Consider the following 23,132-nt stretch of genomic DNA (forward strand, 5'->3'; position numbering starts at 1 on the left):
TGGGCACTTTTCAGCTGGTTGAAAGGCTAAACTAGTTGATGACCAGCTTGGTCAAAGATGGGAGACCAGCTAGACAAGCTTAAACCATTCCAGTCCAACTGGCTGAATGAGCGTTTTGCAAGGCTGAGAGACCGGAGTAGTCATGAGTGTTTCATAGAGGTCTTGTGGCAGTTTTATGCATGAAATGCAGTAAACCCAATGCAATAACAGGGTTGAAAAGAATCTTATATGGACCACTGAAGAGTGGTAAACCAATACAATTACAGATTTAAAAAAGGGATCTTAGATCTGCAATCGGCAGGCAGTGATTAGATGCAGTAACAGGTTTGAAAAGGATCAGATATGGACAAACAAAGAGTGGTAAATGGATGCAGTAACCAGGATTAACAAGGATCTTATATGGGCCACTGGAGGGTTGTAAACTGATGCAGTAACAGGGTTGAAAAGGTTTCTTATATGGACAAAAGGAGGGTGGGAAATAGATGCAGTAACAGGGTAAAAAAGGATCTTATACAGACCACCAGAGGGCCACACAGTGGAAACCACCACTTGCCAATCCAGAACTCATCCATAAAGTGCTCTCTCTGTCTGAACCCTCTGAAAAATACTATCACTCAGCTGTCAAAGGGAAATACACTCTTCCTCTCACCCTGTGTCTCTCACCGCGTCCTGTCTGAAATGAATATGGCACTGTGAAATAATACCGGCAGCTCGCTGAGGTCACTGAGAGAGCTGTTGATTGAAGTATTTTGTCTTTTCTGGTGTCACTGCTGTGAAGGTGAACTCCTGCATCTGTTTGTTAAATTCACTGTAGTGTGTGGCTGCAGTCTGTCTGTTCTTCCTTTCTGAGCAGGGAAACATGGGTGCAACTCGCTTTGAGAATTCTGGCTGCATACTCAAAATAGAATTTGTTATCTTGTTGCCTGTTGAAGCACCCTAGAGACACTCTTTCCTTCCAGGTAGGGGAAGATCGGACTAGTGGTTCATAGTTGTCCCTGGAGCACTGCTCTCAGACTTGGCCTGTCCATGAAAAGGAGAGGTCTGCAGTTTTCTAAGAGCTCCAGCTTCTGAAAGAGGGGGATACACAGGCGAGTTAGTCTCTCAGTCACACTTTTGATTATCAATAAAAAGTCTGGTCCACTTTTCTGCTTAATATCCAAAAGTAAAGTGTACAAACTTTTTTCACTGACTTAACTCTGTAATCAAAGTGGATTTTACAGGTCACAAATGGTGTGCTCAAGTATATCTTGATGCTACATTCATACTTGGGGTTGGAAACCGAGAACCGGTTCTTGTTCAGAACTGTTTCAATTTTTTAAAAAACACCGGAATCGTATGATCTCAGTGACTTTCGGTTCCGTTAACGGTTCTCCAGCTAACATTTTCCGCCGATGCAGCTGGAACACCATCCTGATATACTCTGACAGCGTTTCCAACAGCACGGTTTTGGTTTAGATTTGTTTTTATAATGTAGATAGTCTATTATTTGATTGTATTTATGTCTCTAAAAACTCAGCAAACACACCTTTACAAAAACTGTATAACATTGATTTCTAATTGGTTATATCTGCTATGTAGAAATCTGAAACGATCTCATTATGTGGTAACCGACAGCAGAGGGTAGTAAATGCAGTAAGAATTGCATTAAGGAACCGAATCGGAAACAAGTCGTAAAATTCCTTAGGATTCCCAAATTCTTCAAAACAAAGTCTTAAATTTCTTTCAAAGATTCAATGCCTTGAATCTCGCAAAGATTGGCAAATATTATGATAAAATTCGCTAACAACGCAAAGGGCGCCATTTTGATTTCCAAGGAATATACGTGTATACAGATAAGCGTCTGCCAATAGAATAAATGTTAACATCGTTTTTCTTCGAATCATTCATTGTAACTCACTTTTGTTTCCTGGAAGACTGATAAAAACCAGCTGATGACCAGCTTTGCCAGCCTGATCATCTTTGACCAGCTTGATCATTTTAAACCAGTTAAGACCAGCAAACCATCATGGGCTGGTTTAAGTTTTTTTATGATTATTTATTAGAGGCAACATGAAAGAATTCTCCCACATCCTGAGTAGAAACAGATGTTTCATATTCTGTGTCTGGCTTATGGTTAGTTGGTCAGTCCTCTGTCCAGCTGAACGGCGGTTCGACTCACGGCAGATATAGGAGCGGATTAGCCCCGCGTGGCTGAAGACGACTGCAGCGATGTTTGTTTCTATCAGCAAGCAGCTAAAACCGGCTCGCTAATCTGACACTCTGACACATATGTCCTGATAACGGCTTGCGACACACACAGCTGCACTGACCCCAGTGTCAGACATGTTTTAACTTGCTTTTAAATGTATTTTTTTCTTCAGTAAGCTGCTTAAGATGGAATGAGGGCACATTGGTCAGTCTTCTTTTTTTTGTCGTGCCTTTAGATTTGCTTTAAAAGCCTATTAGAATCAGTCAAGCGTCCTGATTAGATGAAGAAATGAAGAATAAATTAGTTTTGTGGGTTTCATTTAAGGAGTCATATTGTGGAAAACAGATCTTGTGAAATTAAACGGCTTTCTGTGGACGTAACTTTTGTAGTATGGACTTTTACAAAAATGTATGGAATCTAAGCTGCAATAATTGCTCATTCAAAATGTGTTACTGTTTTGATGTCGCCATGAGCTCATTAACATATTACCGCCCACATTTACATGTAGAAGTCTTAAAGATACAGCAGCAAAACATTCCCAGAGAGATGGGGGAAAATGTAGTGTGTTTTGTGTAGTTGTTTGCAGATTGCTATATGGTTACTAGGGTGTTCTGGGTGGTTGTTAGGTAGTTTCTTATTGGTCCAAGTCAAAAGAGCCCATATATTCTGGTCCATAGCTATGTTTTGGGCCCCTCCTTTTTGCATTTTCTATTAACTAAGCAAACATAAATTCAGTCACTTGGAAAAGTAATCGCACTCCTCTCCTCAGTAATTTGCATTATTTGAGGTATAATTATGTTGGCTTAAAGCCAAAATACTATTAATCTACAGATATCCCTATTAATCCCTATTCCAAGACCAAAATTTCTGACTAACTCCTCCTACTGATTTCAACCAAACTTCGCACAGACCTTCAGGCTGTTGTGATTGGGGTTGGTATGACTTTTGTAACTGATCAAAACTGGGCGGGCTGGGCGGGCGAGCGAGCGAGTGAGTGAGTAATGGAGAGACTGTTGTCTGTTGCTTTGAAGTTACCGTAGAGCCGGGCTGTACCCTCTCGGAGCCAGAGAACAACTTGCCCATTAACAGAGGCACAAACTCTCTGAGTCTCTCTTTCTATCTCTCCTTCCTTGCACGCTTACAGCCATGTAATTGCAATTTTTGGGGGGCAAAAGCTGGAATGTGGTGAGATGTAAAAATCTGCCCTCCCTTCATAATGGCTGCTCTTTCATATTTGAACATTGGAGAAGAGATTAAATTAACTGGCTCACAGTCTGATGGTGATGTCACAGATCTCTGGGCAGTCTGAGTCTAAATGACAGAGGTGGCAAAACATTTGCGGTTGCCACCATTGCACAAACCCTCCAAAATAAAGAAAAAAGAGGTTGGAAAGAAATGACTGAAGCCAAGTGATTTCATTACAGGGCATTACAGTGGCAAATTAAATTTCACATAGTTACATATTTTCGAACAAGGACTGTTCAGTATGAATGGTAAACAGTATTCTGCTAGATTGTATGGTTTAAACCGCATAAAATATATCCCGATATCCCATAATGTGTCCCAAACAAGACGAGGAAGAACTCGTTATTAAGGGGTTTAACTCAAAGGAGAGTTTAGTATATTTCACGATAAATTTGCTGAAACCTCTCTCTCTCTCTCGTTAATCCTGTGCGAGAGATTCATTTTAAAGTAATGAAGCAATTAGAGCGATCTGCACTTCATTAATAATTACGAGAGCAAATAAATGAGATGAAAAGACAAATATTTGTTTTCAGTCAGCAGTGTGTAAATCAGTGTGCAAGTGAGAAATGGAAGTGGCCGTGTATGTGTGCGACCTGATTGGCTGGTTCTATGTACTCTTGGCTCACTCAGACGGTTCTGTCCGTCCCCTCATCCATCTTTATCACCCGCCAGACTGTTTCACCTCCAGACGAGGCTGTGCTCATCCGCGGAGCTCTTCGACACTCACTGATGACTGCGCCTCACCTCCTACACACACACCGGCAAACGGGTGTGCGCATACTGGAGTGTTAATTAGACTTGGAGCTGAGAGACATAGAAATGTTATCTTTTTCCTCTCTATATATATCTCTTAGAGGTTGGGGGGGAATGTGTTGCGATACTTTACCTCACAATACCGTATTGACATTCTAACACCAATAATCAATATATTACGCATGTATTGCGATATTTTACTTTACGACACTGTAACGATGTTCTAACACCAAGAATGATATTTTACCTCAAGATACTGCATTGATATATTGATGCAAATCATGATATTTTACCTCGCGATGCTGCATTGATATATTGATGCAAATCATGATATTTTACCTCATGATGCTGCATTGATATATTGATGCAATAATCATGATATTTTACCTCATGATGCTGCATTGATATATTGGCGGCAATAATCATGATATTTTACCTCATGATGCTGCATTGATATATTGACGCAATAATCATGATATTTTACCTCATGATGCTGCATTGATATATTGACGCAATAATCATGATATTTTACCTCATGATGCTGCATTGATATATTGACGCAATAATCATGATATTTTACCTCATGATGCTGCATTGATATATTGATGCAATAATCATAATATTTTACCTCATGATGCTGCATTGATATATTGATGCAATAATCATGATATTTTACCTCATGATGCTGCATTGATATATTGATGCAATAATCATGATATTTTACCTCGCGATGCTGCATTGATATATTGATGCAATAATCATGATATTTTACCTCGCGATGCTGCATTGATATATTGATGCAATAATCATGATATTTTACCTCGCGATGCTGCATTGATATATTGATGCAATAATCATGATATTTTACCTCATGATGCTGCATTGATATATTGATGCAATAATCATGATATTTTACCTCACGATGCTGCATTGATATATTGACGCAATAATCATGATATTTTACCTCACGATGCTGCATTGATATATTGACGCAATAATCATGATATTTTACCTCACGATGCTGCATTGATATATTGACGCAATAATCATGATATTTGACCTCACGATGCTGCATGATATATTGACGCAATAATCATGATATTTGACCTCACGATGCTGCATTGATATATTGACGCAATAATCATGATATTTTACCTCACGATGCTGCATTGATATATTGACACAATAATCATGATATTTGACTCACGATGCTGCATGATGCTGCAATAATCATGATATTTGACTCGATGCTGCATGATATATTGATCAATGATATTTTACCTCGCGATGCTGCATTGATATATTGATGCAATAATCATGATATTTTACCTCATGATGCTGCATTGATATATTGACGCAATAATCATAATATTTTACCTCACGATGCTGCATTGATATATTGACGCAATAATCATAATATTTTACCTCATGATGCTGCATTGATATATTGACGCAATAATCATAATATTTTACCTCACGATGCTGCATTGATATATTGATGCAATAATCATAATATTATACCTCACGATGCTGCATTGATATATTGACGCAATAATCATAATATTTTACCTCACGATGCTGCATTGATATATTGACGCAATAATCATGATATTTTACCTCACGATGCTGCATTGATATATTGATGCAATAATCATAATATTATACCTCATGATGCTGCATTGATATATTGACGCAATAATCATAATATTTTACTTCACGATGCTGCATTGATATATTGACGCAATAATCATGATATTTTACCTCACGATGCTGCATTGATATATTGACGCAATAATCATGATATTTTACCTCACGATGCTGCATTGATATATTGATGCAATAATCATGATATTTTACCTCACGATGCTGCATTGATATATTGGCGCTAATAATCATGATATTTTACCTCATGATGCTGCATTGATATATTGATGCAATAATCATGATATTTTACCTCACGATGCTGCATTGATATATTGACGCTAATAATCATGATATTTTACCTCATGATGCTGCATTGATATATTGATGCAATAATCATGATATTTTACCTCATGATGCTGCATTGATATATTGATGCAATAATCATGATATTTTACCTCATGATGCTGCATTGATATATTGATGCAATAATCATGATATTTTACCTCATGATGCTGCATTGATATATTGATGCAATAATCATGATATTTTACCTCATGATGCTGCATTGATATATTGATGCAAATCATGATATTTTACCTCACGATGCTGCATTGATATATTGATGCAAATCATGATATTTTACCTCGCGATGCTGCATTGATATATTGATGCAATAATCATAATATTATACCTCATGATGCTGCATGATATATTGACGCAATAATCATGATATTTTACCTCATGATGCTGCATTGATATATTGACGCAATAATCATGATATTTTACCTCATGATGCTGCATTGATATATTGATGCAATAATCATGATATTTTACCTCATGATGCTGCATTGATATATTGATGCAATAATCATGATATTTTACCTCATGATGCTGCATTGATATATTGATGCAATAATCATGATATTTTACCTCGCGATGCTGCATTGATATATTGATGCAATAATCATGATATTTTACCTCGCGATGCTGCATTGATATATTGATGCAATAATCATGATATTTTACCTCATGATGCTGCATTGATATATTGACCTAATAATCATGATATTTTACCTCGCGATGCTGCATTGATATATTGGCGCTAATAATCATGATATTTTACCTCATGATGCTGCATTGATATATTGATGCAATAATCATGATATTTTACCTCGCGATGCTGCATTGATATATTGATGCAATAATCATGATATTTTACCTCATGATGCTGCATTGATATATTGACGCTAATAATCATGATATTTTACCTCATGATGCTGCATTGATATATTGGCGCTAATAATCATGATATTTTACCTCATGATGCTGCATTGATATATTGACGCTAATAATCATGATATTTTACCTCATGATGCTGCATTGATATATTGATGCAATAATCATGATATTTTACCTCGCGATGCTGCATTGATATATTGATGCAATAATCATGATATTATACCTCATGATGCTGCATTGATATATTGACGCTAATAATCATGATATTTTACCTCATGATGCTGCATTGATATATTGATGCAATAATCATGATATTTTACCTCATGATGCTGCATTGATATATTGATGCAATAATCATGATATTTTACCTCATGATGCTGCATTGATATATTGATGCAATAATCATGATATTTTACCTCATGATGCTGCATTGATATATTGATGCAATAATCATAATATTATACCTCATGATGCTGCATTGATATATTGACGCAATAATCATGATATTTTACCTCATGATGCTGCATTGATATATTGATGCAATAATCATGATATTTTACCTCACGATGCTGCATTGATATATTGATGCAATAATCATGATATTTAACCTCACGATGCTGCATTGATATATTGACGGCAATAATCATGATATTTAACCTCACGATGCTGCATTGATATATTGATGCAATAATCATGATATTTAACCTCACGATGCTGCATTGATATATTGATGCAATAATCATGATATTTTACCTCATGATGCTGCATTGATATTGTAACTCCAAGAATAAAAAATATTGTTGCATTTTTCCACATGGTAATATATTCATTTAGAATTGTAATGCATTAAACAAAGATTTGGCAATGACAGTATTATCAAATTGCAACCCAGATATTATGAATTTCCATCGCATCGCCCAATTTTACATGGTATTATAAAAAAATTTAATTAGGCAGTATAAATAGGAAGTATTCAGTCATAAGTAACTTAGAATTTCAACATATCTGTTATCTACTTCCTGTCTTTCTCTCCACATCTCTCTCTTCCATTGCCTCTTGAGAAGGGGGTGGTATTTTGCCAGGGTTGTGGAGGGAATCTGAGCCAGCTGTCTGATATATGGATTGATGCCAACCGCTGATCTGCCCATTTGTACAGCCCATTCGTATAATTTCTTTCTTTATTTATTTATTTGCATGCCCATGGAAGTTGGTATTTGCTATATCTCTCTCTACCTCTCTCTATCTACCCACTATGGTTTGTTTGTGGTGTGGAATGCTGGATAGTGAAGGCCATGCCTGTTGGCAGACCACTGGCATCCGTCCCCAGGTCTTCTCCAGGGATTGTGGGCAAGGACAGGCACAGGCGAACCGAAAGAGCCCAGACTCACAGTCTGTGTCCGACGCGTACAGAGCTTTAAACATGGCTCAAATTCAACACACACACTCCTAGATTCTCGAGACATGTCAAAACCACTGATTTACATGCATATATTCAGCAAATTTGGCACCTTTTGCTTGCAGCTTTTTTAGTGAAACTATAATTTCCTTATTAGCAGTTTGTATTTTAAGGTGATAATTTGAATAATAGATTTCTACATCTGAGGAAAATGTGAGTCATGCTTCCCTGTTCTCGCTTTAAAGAGATTTTCATTGGACAAAAATCTGTGTAGTGCAGGATGAGTCATACATATTTTTTGTCTATATTCCAGGAAGAGAAAGGCTGTTCATTTGAAATGCATTCATTGGTTAAAAGTGAAGTTTTGAAGTACACTAGCATATAGAAGACCTCGGCTAACTTAACAAAAATGTTTTAGTTGTATGACAGTAGCTCAGCTATGTAAGTATAAATGTAAGTTCAGCCATTCTGTATGTAAATGGTAAATGGTCTGCACTTATATAGCGCCTTTTTAACCTTAACGGTATTCAAAGCACTTTACACTGTGACACATTCACCCATTCACACACACATTCGTACACCAGTGGCGGCAGAGCTAGCCTGCCATTGGGAGCAACTTGGGGTTCAGTGTCTTGCCCAAGGACACTTCGGCATGTGGAGTCGTGTGGGCCGGGAATCGAACCACCAACTCTGCGATTAGTGGCCAACCCGCTCTACCACCTGAGCCACAGCCGCCCCTTAACCATGATTAATTTTGTTAACTTTTCTAAATGTCTCCAGTTTGTATGATATCGTGCGATTGCACTCATTTAAATTCCTACGGCTTGCACTACAGCCAATGACGTCGCTGGACATTTCCAACTAAAACGCAACTTTGCAAACGTTATTTGCTTCTGTAACACAACAGCTTCCTATAAGCATCCCAAACACTGCTCAAAGATAAAACACCTGGGCTAAAAGCAACAAAAGTCCCATTTTAATTTCGTGGTGTGAAACCCATAAACCTGAGTATGAGCAATAGCATATCCTAGCAATAGTGATGCGCTCTCTCTGTCTCTCTCTCTCCCTCTATCCTGCACTCTTGTTGAACCCTTGTCCTCAGTTAGACCCAGTCTCAGAGCGAGTGTGTTTCCAGTTAGCCAGACGTTTCTTGGCAGGAAGTAAATGCTGGAAGTGTGAAGTGTGTCGACTGGCTCTAGACTGCAGCCTGTTTAGTAGAAGAAAATAATTTACCCCTTACGCCTAATAACGTAACACGAGATGCCAGAAGTCACCACGTCTGGGGAATTTGTTTCCTTTCGTGTAGAAATGATCAGTGTTTCTGTCTGCAGGGGGCTCAGATGTGTTTCAAGTAAGAGATCACATCCTGCCCAACGGGCTGAAATGCAGCTGGAACACTTGTCGAAGGAATACAGAACATTCCTCTCGGGATTTGTTTCTTTGCGCACGCATAAAGAAACTGTAAGCGGCAGCGTGTGTGTGTGCACGTTGGCCTGGTTGTTGGATAACTGTGCAAGAATGCATGAACCATCTGTTAGATTTCCGTCCTGACATAAGGCTTAACATTTAATCCATAAACATATATAGAGAGAGCATGTGGTGTGTTTAGACTTGCCGCTTATCGTCACCAATTACAGACTGTTGAATTGCGATGAACTCATTTGAACATTTTTGCACACTGTCTTTGAAGCCTGTATTACACAATGACCCTTATGCTCAATTGTTTATTCTCCTAAGTAATTGTAACCACTACTAATAATGCATTATAGTACTAAGGAGCGTTCATTACATGTTAAGCTCAGTTGACAGCTTTTGTGGCATAATGTTTACCACAAAAATATATTTCGACTCGTCCCTCCTTTTCTTTAAATAAAAGAAATCTGGGTTGCAGTGAGGCACTTACAATTGAAGTGAATGAGGCCAATCCGAAAACGTGACTTAAACAATATGCACATTAACATGACTTTAGTGTGATATTCACTTACTAATCTTTTCTGTGTAAAGTGCTTTTATAAAATGATAAGCTTCACATTTCTGCCTTTTAAACCCTCCAAAAATGTGCCCAATTCACTTCCATTGTAGTGCCTCAGTCTTCACGGATCCAAAAATTGTGTCCGAACCAAAGAGACGCAAATATGTACTACCTGGACCGAACCGGGCCCATCTCTTATTTGAAAGCTTGGCCCGTACCCATACAGAACCGACAAATGCTGGACCCAGACCCGTCTGTTATCTGAAAGCTTGGCCCGTACCCATGCAGAACTGAGAAATGCCAGACACAAACCGGACACGTCTATTATTTGAAAGCTTGGCCCGTACCCATGCAGAACCGAGAAAATGCCGGACCCAAACCGGACCCGTTTATTATTTGAAAGCTTAGCCCGTACCCATGCAGCACCGAGAAATGCCGGACTCGAACCTAACCCGAACCTGACCCATCTATTATTTGAAAGCTTGGCCCGTACCCATGCAGAACAGAGAAATGCCGGACCAGAACCGGACCCGTCTATTATTTGAAAGCTTGGCCTGGACCCGTCCGGGAGACAGAGACCCGATCAACACAGATTTCACAGCTGATTGCTATTAACAAGTTAATTTACAAGTTGTGAAAACAAAACTTTCTGTCTTACCTAATGTAACATTTGTAGCATTCTCCCCTGTGCCTGTCTGTGACACATATAATCCATCCTCCTTGCCAAGAAAATTGGTAAAATATATCCAAGATTTCTGTGATTCCTCTCTTGCTGATTGAAACAGCATAGCCAATCCACTCATTATTTCAGCTTCAAAAGTCCACTCGCTGTCACGGTGACGGATGACAAACACGACTTGTTTAGAATCAGCTTTGCCGTTTTATGTATCTCGCATAAGATAACGTTGACTCTTTAACCTTTTGAACTATAATAACGCTTGCTCGTTCAATACCATGGCTGCTAATGTTAGCATTGCTAATTTGCTATCGTGTGCTTTTATTCCGCTCTGCCTCTGACCTCAATTGGGTCATTGTAATTTTTCATCAAAATATAATAGCTTCCTTTATTCCTGATGGATAAAAGTAAGTCAAATTTTTTTTTTACCGTACAATAATGTTTTGATATTCTAACACCACAAATCAGTATATTTCAAAGTAGTGCAAGATTTTACCTCACAGTACTATGTTGTTAATTCATTTAGTTTCATTAGCAAATACGTCACAGTACAGAGGTAAAATTGGCTGCGAATGACATTTTAAATAGATTTAAAATTGTATAATGCATTAGAGAGAAAAACGCATCACCTCGGCATTTCTGGCATCTTTAAAACCAATGAACCAAAAAACACTTTTGTCTTATAAATCCGTATGAACACTGAAACCAAATGACTTTTAGAGCATTTCTGTTCAAAACCGTATTTAAGGAAACTGCTTAAGTTTTACCCTGCAAACACATCTTAACCATGACCACACTGTCTTACTACATACTCATAAGTTTCATCAGCCGAGATGCGGCAGTTTGGGAGAGAGAGAGCCACATGCAGCTGCAGTGTTTGCATTTGTGTTTGTATTGCATTATGTTTTATTTTCTCATGAAACATTATTTTGATGGTTCATACGATTCCCACCGCCTCCTTTCCCAACCCTAACCTTGTTACATTGGTGCCGAAGCCCAGAAAAGGGGGTGGTGCGCTGTCGTGGAGTCCTCACAACTACCAGCCAACCCTGGAGCAGCCATCTGCCCGGGGACGGAGATGTCACTGCCTGCCGGCGAGGATCTGAGGCACACTGCCTTTTCCCCATAGAAAAAATAACAGGGGAGGAGCGTGTTGTTGTCCACCAGAGGTTGGAGGGTGGCTAAGGGCTGGGCGACAGCGTTATCTGGGTGTAGGTGAACCAGGTATTCTCTCGCTAACTCTCTCTCGCTGTTGCTCCACTTTGCCGTTCCCTCTCCTTTTTTTTTATTTATTTTTTTTAATCCCTCCCCTCGTCCCCCTCCCCAGCCCTAGAGAGGTGGGGGGAAAGGACAACGCACGGGAGAGAGAGAGCCACATGCAGCTGCATGTGTTCATTTGTTTTACTTAAAGTACCTTAACCTTGTTACGCATTCTATTTTATGAAGGTTAAACCTTGTTTTTAAAGGAATAGTAAAGGTGAATGGGGACTGGGTCTGTCAAGCTCCAAAATAACCAAAAAAGTGCTATAAACTATTTAAAGAAATACTCCTGGTCCTCAGAGTTTTCATGTGGCAGCTGGTGTTTTGTCATTGAAAACCTGATGATTTTTTAGTTTGAAGGATTTTGACAGCATCTGTTGTGCCTCTTTACGGCAGAACTAAAAACTGACAGCCGTTTCTTAACTAAACATCTACCAAAAAGATGCATCACCCTGTCACTCTCTCTATCAACCATTTCATCATTTTGTCTCTCTCTCTCGCTCTCTCTCCCTCGATCCTTGTGTCTGGTATAAAATGGCTTTCTCTTTGGAGACATCTGCGTGTTGTGCGTCTGGTGTTACTCCAGACGGAGACGAGGCAGCAGTTCGTGTCCTCAGAGGCACTGGAGATTTGGATTTGTGTGCAGAAGGGAAAAAGAAATAAAGAAAATGGCTTTTTATTTCTATTTTTGTTCTCCCAAATGACATTTTCTTGACTTTCCCCTCCTCTCTGATACTCAAATTAATTCCAGCAAGTTGTCTCTTTACATTAGGGCGCAAGCGGTCCGTTCCGGGGCTAAGCAAACCAATTTTATCTTGTTGCCATGGGAGCGCTCTTACCATGCTGTTGGTATCTAGCGCTTGGCCAACCACCAGCTCTAATGCGCTCCAACTTCCTGTACCTTCTGTGGAGATTGTGAAAGTCCCTCATATTAATCGTTTCGTTTAGATGTAAAGTGTCTAAGCAAGGTTATTATAGTTTTGCATTTTCAAGTTGGATTTTAATTTTAAATTTACTTAAAATTTCTTTTTGGTTTTAGTTAGTTTCCGCTGTTTAGTTAGTTTAAATTTTGCTTCCGATTTATATAGTTATTTCTGTTTTGATTTTATTTAAAATAGTGTTAATAATTATAGTTCATGAATCAAAGTTTTTGTCTTTCATCATGACATTCTTCACTATTTAGTATCTGTTTTTGTTGTTCTTTTCTTATCTGTCTATTGATGGATCTTTTGTTTGTTCCTTCGTAACGCACAATCTAATGATCGATCATTCAATCTAATGTTCGTTCGTTCTATCTATGATCATTTTATTGTTTGTTTGTTTTATCTATAACTCTTTCTATCGTTCATTCTATTTATGGTCCGTTTGTATGTTAGTTTTGTCTATTGATTTACCGTTGGCTCTCGTCTGTTTGTTTGACCATTCTATCAGTCTATCGTTCATTTGTTCTATCGATCTATTGTTCATTTTTATCTATCATTCTATCAATCATTCGTTCCTTCTAATTATCTATCTTTCGATTGTCATATCTATAATTTCTTTGTTCGTTCTATCGATCTATATTTCTTTCTGTCTATCATCTGTTTGTTCTATTGATTTATCATTTGCTCTACAATATTTATTTATTTGTTCGTTTTCTTGTCTGTTTTATCTATCTCGATTGTTCCATCTATCGTTTGTAGTTCTACTGATTTGTCATTCGATCTGTCTATCGTCTGCTTGCATCCATCAATCATGTTTTCGTTCATACTATCGATCTGTCTTTCTGTGTGTTTGTTCATTCTATTGATTAATCAATTGCTCATCTTTTGTCAGGTTGTTTTATCAGTCTGTCAACAGTTCAATTATTCCTCATTCTATTTAGCGTTCACTTTATCAATCATTTGTTCATTATTTGTTCTGTTTACCATTAATTAGTCTGGTTTATCTTTGAATCCATCCATCCGTCCGTCTGTCCGTCCGTATGTATGTCTGTCTGCCATGCCATCAATCCATATGTCTGTCTGTCTGTCTGCCTTTCCATCCATCCATATGTCTGTCTGTCTGTCTGTCTGTCTGCCATTCCATCCATCCATATGTCTGCCTGCCAGTCTGCCAATCCATCCATCCATCCATCCATATGTCTGCCTGCCATTCCATCCATCCATCCATCCATCCATATGTCTGTCTGTCTGTCTGCCATTCCATCCATCCATCCATATGTCTGTCTGTCTGTCTGTCTGTCTGTCATTCCATCCATCCATCCATATGTCTGTCTGTCTGTCTGTCTGCCATTCCATCCATCCATCCATATGTCTGCCTGTCTGCCATTCCATCCATCCATCCATCCATCCATCCATATGTCTGTCTGCCATTCCATCCATCCATATGTCTGTCTGTCTGTCTGCCATTCCATCCATCCATCCATCCATATGTCTGCCATTCCGTCCATCCGTGGTATAATTCATATTTTTACTGTTTTTTTTTTGTTTGTTTGTTTTTTGACAGGTATAGTGAGAGAGGAGATACAAAATCTTAGTAAGAAGAGGGGGAACAGGACCTGGAAATTACATGAGCCAGTCTCTAACGCGCCAACACCACCACGCGACATGTTGGAGCACGTACATGACCCGCCAGGCCACGTCTCCATCAATTGAGTTCTAAATTAATGAACCAAGTTGCTACAAACCATTAAAACACTGTAAACGGCCACAGGTACAGTAGACTAATAAAATTCTTAGATGTGTGTGTTTCTTTTTATAATTCTTATTGCTTTAATTTGATTATTTTTATTTCATTATTTACTAAGCATTTTTGGTTGAGCTATCCCTTTGAGCTTTGCATTGTGCCTAACATGTCCCTTTCACCATGATAAAAACACACTGATGCTTACCCTCAAGTGGCTTATGGCTTTATCCTAAACTTTTCATCACCATCTGGCCCCTGCAAATCCTGGTTATCCAGTGCTAAATATTGAAGATGGCCATTGTTGGGAAGCATTCCGTGCCCCTCTTAATCAGGTGAAGCCAGCGCACCTGTCTAAACAGATGTCCACAAGGACCACGCTGGGATTTTGTTTATTGATCGCGTGTGCCACTCGGACGCCCCAGCGGGGGTCACAGGAAGCACTCGTGGGGTGAGGCAGGACTCTGTGAGGAAATGAGAAATCATTGCAGGGGTTGTTGCTCATATCATTTGTTTGTAATATGTGATAAGCTTGCATGTGCTGGGTTTGTGTTTTATTTGTGTGCATCAGGGCTGACTCATGCAGCTTTTGTTAGCATTAGACGGCATGTCCTACCGCGGGTTGCACCTGTGTCTCAGGTAGAGTCCAGTCTTTAACAAGAGACAGTGACGACAAAAGACTGCTTTGACAAACACTTCAGACATCTTGTTAGAGTGATATCTGCCTGTCAGCTCCCAGTTTCTCTCTTTTCAGGGTCTCATAGTGATGCACCTGTGTGCAATCTAGATTCTTCTTGAGTCAGAAATCATCCAGTGTAGTCTTTGGCTTGTTAGTTTTATGGCTGGGATCGGCCACCTTTTAGACAATCCCTGTTTTGTTATTATTTATATTGTATGTAATTGTAAATCTTAAAATATATTTTTAAATCCAGTATATACTGTAGTTGTATTCCGAATATATAGTCATAAATCCTGATAATGTCATTTATTGAAACAAAAAAGTTATCCATTACCAACTGGGCATGCTTGAAAAAGTATTTGCCCCCTTACTTAGGCCACAAATCTTTGAAACTGCATTCATAATGTGGTTTAGCTGCACTAGACACACCCACGCCTGATTACTGCCAGCCCTGTTCAATCAAATCAACACCTAAATATATCTTTTTCAGCAGCATGAAGTTGGCTAAAAGGTTTCACCCAATAGCACACAATGCCAAGGTCGAAAGAAATTCCAGAAATGAGGAAAAAGGTGATTGAAATACATCAGTCTAGGAAGGGTTAAAAAGCTATTTCAAAGGCTCTGGGACTCCAAATAACCACAGTGAGAGCCATTATCTCCAAATTGAGAGAACTTGGCACAGTCGTGAACCCTCCCAGAAGTGGCTGACCTTCCAAAATACCTCCAAGACTCAAACCAGCCCGTCTGGCACCAACAATCATGCCACGGTCCATTTTTTTTTCCCCCATTCTGTTGGTTGATGTGAAGCTCCTGACCCGTATATGCATGATTTTATGCACTGCTGCCACACGATTGGCTGATTAGATAATCACATGGATGATTGTTTGTGTGTGTGTGTGTGTGTGTGTATGTGTATGTATATATATATATATATATATACATACACTCACCTAAAGGATTATTAGGAACACCATACTAATACTGTGTTTGACCCCCTTTCGCCTTCAGAACTGCCTTAATTCTACGTGGCATTGATTCAACAAGGTGCTGAAAGCATTCTTTAGAAATGTTGGCCCATATTGATAGGATAGCATCTTGCAGTTGATGGAGATTTGTGGGATGCACATCCAGGGCACGAAGCTCCCGTTCCACCACATCCCAAAGATGCTCTATTGGGTTGAGATCTGGTGACTGTGGGGGCCATTTTAGTACAGTGAACTCATTGTCATGTTCAAGAAACCAATTTGAAATGATTCGAGCTTTGTGACATGGTGCATTATCCTGCTGGAAGTAGCCATCAGAGGACCGGGTACATGGTGGCCATAAAGGGATGGACATGGTCAGAAACAATGCTCAGGTAGGCCGTGGCATTTAAACGATGCCCAATTGGCACTAAGGGGCCTAAAGTGTGCCAAGAAAACATCCCCCACACCATTACACCACCACCACCAGCCTGCACAGTGGTAACAAGGCATGATGGATCCATGTTCTCATTCTGTTTACGCCAAATTCTGACTCTACCATCTGAATGTCTCAACAGAAATCGAGACTCATCAGACCAGGCAACATTTTTCCAGTCTTCAACTGTCCAATTTTGGTGAGCTCTTGCAAATTGTAGCCTCTTTTTCCTATTTGTAGTGGAGATGAATGGTACCCGGTGGGGTCTTCTGCTGTTGTAGCCTATCCGCCTCAAGGTTGAGCGTGTTGTGGCTTCACAAATGCTTTGCTGCATACCTCGGTTGTAACGAGTGGTTATTTCAGGCAAAGTTGCTCTTCTATCAGCTTGAATCAGTCGGCCCATTCTCCTCTGATCTCTAGCATCAACAAGGCATTTTTGCCCACAGGACTGCCGCATACTGGATGTTTTTCCCTTTTCACACCATTCTTTGTAAACCCTAGAAATGGTTGTGCGTGAAAATCCCAGTAACTGAGCAGATTGTGAAATACTCAGACCGGCCCGTGCTTAACATCTTTTTTTTTGTTCCATGGCAGAGACTCAAGGGTGACCAGTGATGGCAGAAATGTCATTTTTAAATGAACCGCACTTTAACTACCTGTTAAAGAATTTGTTCAAATATCTAAATGTTATTCAGCACATGCTAGACCTTATTAACAGCAGCGCCATATTACATTTTTGACGAGAATGACAACGAGGCTGTGCGGGATAGACGTCCAGTCTCTATACTGGGCTCTACTGCAGGTTAAAGTGTAGTTTTGTCTGCATACCGCAGACAAAACATTGGAAAAATATATTTTCAAGGACGCTCCGTAGACAAAAAAAACTCCAGACAACACGAGTTGTGGAGAATCAGATGGGATATTGGAGATTTTTACAGCTTTATACCATGCATGCCATTGAAGTAATGGTAAGTCTATCCCTCACAGCTTCATTTCCCATTCAAAATCAAACATGGCGCTCCTGTGAATAAGGTCTGTAGACCAATCCTCGTTTACAGAAATGTCAGCGCATCTGCAGTAAGTGGTGGCAGAAAGCCCGCTGACTGTTGTGTTAGATTTGACCGAGCATGACACAAAACCATCATAAATACAAACATATTCTTAGCGATACAATTACTTAAATAAAACGAGTTAATAACAAACATGTAATCATGTTCGCTATAAAAGAGTTGAAATTGTTACACATGGTATTTGCCACCACTTCCTTGTTTGACATGAGCGGTGACATTGCCAAAGCATTGGTCTGTTGCATCACGTCTTGCTGGAAAGCAAGTGACTAAAGAGAAGGGTCACAATATATGCTACATACTTTAGGCTATGTGCATTCTTAATTAACTTTATTTAAAAAAAAAAAACATATAAAATGTAAAAAACATGTCCAGAGACATCCAATTAGTCTCATTGGTTTTGTATTTACCAGCTAATGAATTATATAATATTTTATGTATTTTTTATTATTGCGAAAATTGTCTTATTTTTGTATTTTATTTGGCCTTAAAAAGTCTTACATTTTCATTCCTTCGAATCTGCAGAAATCCCGCCACCAATAATAGAATTGTTTTTAATAGAGGAGTTGGAGTGGTTAATAGTCTGCAAGTGTCTAAAACATACAGAATCTCCTTCAGAACGGTTTACCTCATAAAGTCGGTTGAGAGAAGTAATCCAGGCTAAGAGTGACCTCTTCAAGTATCTCAAATAGGTGGTAAATATTAATTATAAAGTATGAGTAGGTGTGAACAAACATTTGAAGGCACCTAACCCTATGGTTGCTCTAGTGGGAAAAGTTCATTAAAAAGTTCACTGTTCATGTTCTACGCTGACATCATGTGAAAGTCATGGAAATGGATTTCATTTGCCATGGTCATGTGGTGATAAATAAAGTTCTGTTCTGTTTTGTACTGACTCCCTGCCACGGTTGGTGGCAGAGAGCTAGAAGATGAGGAAAAACAGGACTAGCTTTCATTAAATGCCGGTGATTTGAAGTGATTTTGATTACTGGCATGCAGAGATTTGACGAGAGGTGGTCTGACTCACTCCAAACCGTGTTTGCCACAGTCCTAATAAAGCATCTTCAATCAGCACAGTTGCGTGTTCTACTGAATTGAGAACAGGCGTTTAATTAGCACCATTTTTTTGTAGAAATCATAAATTATTGTATGTGCTCTAGAAGCAGTCAGGCATTTGTTCAGCTGGCCGACAGAACATACAGTCATTTCTGACTGAATGTTTAGAGTAACTGTTGCACCAATTTGTCGATTACTTATGCCACTAGTCGATCTGTTTTATGAAAGACTAGGGCCATGCCCACTTTTTAAAAATTGTTGCTACATTTAGGTCTCTCTTCCACAATGGAACGCTGTTTTCCTCCACCAAAAATGGGGACTTTAAAAAGCACTACTTAGTCAAACAACTATGTTAGGAAACTGAAAACTGTGTTGTCAACCAAAAACATATTAGTTTGGATTTGGCCTAGGAGTGCCACTTAAATATAAAATTAAAGTGGGGTGCTGGGTAGCTCAGCGTGTATTGAAGCTGAATACCACCCCTGAATCGTGAGTTCGAATCCAGGGCGTGCTGAGTGACTCCAGCCAGATCTCCTAAGCAACCCAATTTGCCTGGTTGCTAGGGAGGGTAGAGTCACATGGGATAACCTCCTGTGAATACTTTTTGTCTTCTTTTTTTTCTCCCCAGTTTGGTATGCACAATTCCCACTTCTTAATAGGTCCCCGTGGTGGCGCGGTTACTCTCCTCAATCCGGGTGACGGAGGACAAGTCTCAGTTGCCTCTACTTCTGAGATAGTCAATCCAAGCATCTTAGCACATGGCTCGCTGTGCACGACACCGCAGAGACTCACAGCATGTGGAGGCTCATGCTACTCTACGCAATCCACGCACAACTTACCACGCGCCCCATTGAGAGCGAGAACCACTAATCGCGCCCATGAGGAGGTTACCACATGTGACTCTACCTTCCCTAGCAACAGGGCCAATTTGGTTGCTTAGGAGATCTGGCTGGAGTTACTCGGCACACTCTGGATTCGTACTCGCGACTATACTCGCTGCGTTAATACTCGCTGAGCTACCCAGGCCCCCCTTTGAATACTTTTTTTAGACTGATGAAAGGATTGTCAAATGATTTGAAGTGACCTTAGGGTAAATTATGAAAACATTTCATTTTTGGTTGTCAAGGTTAGCGGCTCAGTTTTTGAGCATAGTTGGCGTCTCCTGACAGTCATCTTAAACCAACGCTAATAATCCTCAAGATCTTGATCTATCAACTCATCCTTACGGGTGCTCATCTTGGTCTCATAAACGTCAAGGTTTGAATCTCGCTAGAAACAAAAATGAGAATCTGATCATGCAGATTTGTGTCCGAAGAGAGTGGAGCCGTCTCTTTCACCATCTGTCTCTCTCTCATTTTTTTTCCAATCCATTTTGATGGGATTTACAAGCAACTGGTAATCCTTAACCACAAAATCTGCAGCCCACTACCCAATTCTATCTCTCTCCCATTCTCTCTCTCTTTCCCTTCTTAATACTAAAAATCATTTAGTTGCCTCCGTTGAGGACACTGGTTTTATCCCCAAATCTGGGCTGAAAATGGGTGTGTGTTTGTTGGCAGCAAGTTTTGTGTAGAATTAGTCTGACAGTCTAAAAATGTCTCTCTTTATTCCTGTCTTCTTTGGCTCAAGTGTTTAAAAATTGTCAAGGATTTACCCTGGTGCTAAGCAGTTCACAAAATCTGGTGTTTTTCTGTGCTGTGACGAGAAGTGTTTTGAGGCTCAAATGTAGAAGTTTGACGACCATCTGGAAACAACTTCTGCCGGGCAACCTTGTCCAACTTAACACACAACACATCTTTCATATCTGCTGGGCCCTTCACTCTTGTCATGAAAATTATGACATCATTCATGAAGATGGTTTTTGTACCATCGTTTGTTCATTTCAAATGTTTATGTGTGTGCATGCTCTCAGGGTTTTGAGAAAAAAAACTAATAAAACTGGCCCAGTGTAGGCTTAGTTCAAAGTGTTTGTAGTTGTTTGGTTTTCTCCGGTATCGTGTAGTCTCACGCTATCAGACTTTTGACTATCGGTATAAAGTCTGGTGCACATTGCAGCTTATATAGTGCATCAGTCTGGTTCCGTAAGTCAAAAATCCCATTCATTTATTCCATTGGCAAATTTACCTTTAATGACAACCTATAAAACTTTAAAGGCAGGCCTGCCATGAGCTCCAAGGTTGTTAATTGATGGTATGCTTCCTTTGAAGCCAACGGTCAGTGTTATCTTCCATTTTTAAAAATCATATTTAATAGCACATTTCTGGTGAAGAACTACACTACCCGTGATCCTAAGGGGGTCCACCAATCAAAAAAATGCTGCAAACAAAGTGCAGCAAAAGAGCTCTGCAGTGACTGCACACTCCTATAATGCGCTGTGAATGACACAATCGAGTCACTTTCCCTACACTCTCGAACTACTTATTTATTTTTGCGTATATCTAACTATTTTGCAATAAACTTGCAATAAAATGTGTTGTTTCTTTACTTGTATTCAGCCACTTTTAATCAATAGTTTCATATTTTTCTGACATTTTTATATAGAGAGAGTATATACAATATATTAGCAACAAGCAAATAGTTTTAAGCGTACTGTAAACCTTACCAGAATGTTACATTTATTCTTACTCCGGATCTGTGATGGGTGTAATCTAATTACAAAATAATAATTTACTTTTTTAACCATAGTAGTGTAACCCATTACAGTACATGTTACATTCTTGTATTCAAATTACAGTTACTCCCTTTCAATTAAGTTACTTTTAGGTAAATTACTGGGTTACTCATATCCCTAAAATACAGTAGAATATATTGAAACTACAAATTCTGTTCTGTGTTTGTGTTTCTGTGACAGCTGTTAGGCGTGCGTCCCCTAACGAGTCGTTATAAGAGAGAAATTTATGGTGCTGAATGTACGACTTGTGTGTGACAATGGAAGACATCTTGAATTTGGTGCAAAACAGACACTTTTATTGTGTGTTGTTTAAGGTGGGGGGCAGCTTTATAGTTTGGTAGGGTTGAGATGTTGTGTTCTTTCCTGATGGGCAGATGTGTGTGCAAGATGATTCTGGAGAATGGAGCGTCTCATATTTGTGTTTAAACACTAGCTGAGCGTTTCATCTCCACAGACAACACATCTGTCGCTCACAGCCATGGGACTGAAGACAGATGCCGAGGAGTGGCGAATGCAACGTCAAGTCTTCCAAACACACTGTGCGAGTGTCAATGTATAGAAATATTCCGCACACAGTATTTTAGTCCATTTTTCTCTGAAATAGTATATCATTTTATCCAACAAAAAAACAGTTAGTTGTAAATAATGATCAAATACAGTACTATGTTCAGACCATATGTTCAAACACTTTTAGAAATGTATAAACATGTATTCATTTAAATGTAAATCAAACAACCAAAGAATTATCAGCATAATTAAAAACAACATTTGAAAAGTGTACTTGTGGAAACCAGCACTCCTGAAATAATAACATATGGGTGATTTATAATGAAACATAAATGATATTTTCACATAGAAAATGAATGAATGGTTACACACATTTCAACCCCGGCTTCATTTTCTTTATGCAAAATACAATTGAATATTTTTTCTCAGAGTGATTTGGGGTTAAATGTGAACAAGACTAGTTTTGTGAGAATCACCCACATAATGAACATACTGAAATATCAGCGGGCAAATTCTGCAGAATTACATACAATGTGCGTCATTCGTCATTTGTAATGCTTTCGGCTATCAGTAAGAGACGGTACCCGCAGCTTTAACACATTTTACATATTTACATGTGTGCAAAGTATGTTTTGATTGAAGTAAAATTTTGCCATCTGATAACTCTATACCAACACCTATTTTGCCCTACAAAGGTAAAAACACAGTAACTACTTG

General features: G+C 39.1%; 1 protein-coding gene across 1 annotated transcript in view; it reads left to right on the forward strand.

Annotated features, from left to right (window-relative positions):
- The window catches only part of LOC127640742 (plexin-B2-like), a 187,684-nt gene that overhangs the window by 79,909 nt on the left and 84,643 nt on the right, over window positions 1-23,132 (forward strand). The window contains exon 2 of the mRNA XM_052123463.1: window positions 14,861-15,067. The gene's annotated coding sequence lies outside the window, so the exon portion shown is untranslated. The remainder of the gene's footprint in view (window positions 1-14,860; window positions 15,068-23,132) is intronic.

This window comes from Xyrauchen texanus, chromosome 49, assembly GCF_025860055.1.
Source record: "Xyrauchen texanus isolate HMW12.3.18 chromosome 49, RBS_HiC_50CHRs, whole genome shotgun sequence".
NCBI lineage: Eukaryota > Metazoa > Chordata > Actinopteri > Cypriniformes > Catostomidae > Xyrauchen > Xyrauchen texanus.